The sequence below is a fragment of the Oryzias latipes genome, chromosome 4, assembly GCF_053564925.1.
Source record: "Oryzias latipes strain Hd-rR chromosome 4, Olatipes_Hd-rR_3.1".
NCBI lineage: Eukaryota > Metazoa > Chordata > Actinopteri > Beloniformes > Adrianichthyidae > Oryzias > Oryzias latipes.
In genome coordinates, this window is record NC_136240.1 from 19050917 (window position 1) to 19052783 (window position 1867).

General features: G+C 49.8%; 1 long non-coding RNA gene across 1 annotated transcript; it reads left to right on the forward strand.

The window, feature by feature from the left end:
- Positions 1-223: 223 nt before the first annotated feature.
- On the forward strand, positions 224-685 carry LOC144991888 (uncharacterized). Its single transcript, XR_013655547.1, has 2 exons — positions 224-364; positions 476-685. It is a non-coding gene; the product is annotated as an uncharacterized LOC144991888 (long non-coding RNA).
- Positions 686-1867: the final 1182 nt, after the last annotated feature.

The window sequence follows — 1867 nt, forward strand, 5'->3', positions numbered from 1 at the left end:
GAATGAAAATTACAGTTTCTGGTGGTGGTACGAACGGAACGAGTGGGCGGCATACACCATGGTCGCAGCGCCTTTGATGGTGCTGGGCTTGGTGCTCATCATGCACAGGTTCTGCAAAAGGCCCGCTGGGAACATCTACAAGCCCAACGCTCAACGGGTCGGTGCTGTGTACCAGCCCACGACCGAACGTCAACCGTCCACCTTGTCGAATTGGCGTGAGACCGTCGAGACCTGCAACTGCCGGGGTGCAGAGCGAAGAGTGGCAGAGAGCCCGGAGCCCGCAGCCCTGAGTCGCTCAGACCAAGTTCTGGAGGTCCCGATCGATGAGAAATACCCCTCGGTTCTGTGAGGCAGAGCTAAAGGGGTGCGAGAATTTTTTTTTTTTTCCTTCTTTCTTCTGTTTGTCTGCTTTGTTAAATAAAAAAAAAAAGAAAGCTGCACACAGCTGAAACTTGTACCCTTTTATCTCTCCTAGTTTACGCAGGTCTGCAGTGATAGCAGGAGGAGCAGCCCAGAAGACAACGAGGCCAATTTGCTGAGATCCTGCTGTGGACAGTTCTTCATTGTTTTTCTTTAATTGTAACTAGCGTGTTCACAATGTCAAGTTGTTGAGATCCTGCTGCAGACAGTTCTTCTTCTTTCTTTTTTCTTTTTTTTTTTCATTGTAACTAGTGTGTTCACAATGTCAAGCTGTCGACACAATAAAAAATGCACAGATCCAAATTATGCTCGAGTGATGTTTTATTCTGGACAAGCAACTTCATCCATATCCCTGCAACAATTACAAAGCAACAGACGACACCTTGCCGTATCGTCTGCGCTTCTTGCCATAGGGGCAGAAAACACACAAAAGGTATGCCACTACGATGAGCAGAGCAGGCAGCCATGAAGACCAGACTCCGAGTGCAAGGCCGGTCCACGAGCGGCGGCTGAGACAGAGTTGAGTTGTGATGCGGAGAAGACTCTGAATACATTGGGGCGAACCTCCCCTCTAGGTTTTCTCAACCAGTGGGACGAGAAGTCTCACGACGTCCAGCGCACCCATTGCCGACGCGGCCTTAGCTGCCTTCTTGGTCTCACCGGTCCCTGTGTAAGACAACGGCCCTAGTTGAAACCCAAAAACTTGAGGGAAAACAAATCACAGTGTCACATCGCTGTTACCTGTCGCTTGCACATCCACCTTGGTCGCTCCGTCTAAAAAGATCGCAAATGCTGAGCAGAAGCAACGAAATCGGCCGGACGGAACCCACTGGTCTTGTGTGAGTTCCTCGAAGTTGTAGGTGGGAAAAGGCCAGTTGTACCTCTGGCATAATTCCTGTGAACGCAAAGAGAGTTTTTTTTTTTCTCATGCACAAACAGCGGCATTGGGTCACGTGAATAGGATACGCACTTGCAGTCGGCCGACGTAGTTCTCCGCAGTGGGCAAACTTGCGAACTTAGCGACAAGCTTCGATTCCCATTCATCTTTCGTAGCCTCCAGTGACGGGAGCTTGGCGTTGTCTGCAGCGGATTCTTTCAGCACCCCCAATAGCAAAGCTTTGGCTGCGGCTAATTTTGCCAACCTCTTTTGAGGTCCGATGCCTAGGGCGAGGGAATCTTCCTTGACGCTGCCCTCAGCGAAAAGCCGCGCACTACATTTGTACATCTCGAAGTCGTCGTCTCTTGAAATTATAGTGTCGTACACGACTGTTAAATTTCGCTGATCTGCGAAGGATTGAAGTCTGTCCACCCAATTTTCCTCCTTTCCTGCCATCTTCTCTACAGAAACTGAGACACGACGCGGTTCCTCCTCAGTATCCATTCCATTCTCTGGGTCACTTTCATTTTATACTGCCTACTCGTCGGACGGAGCATCGATGACGGTTAA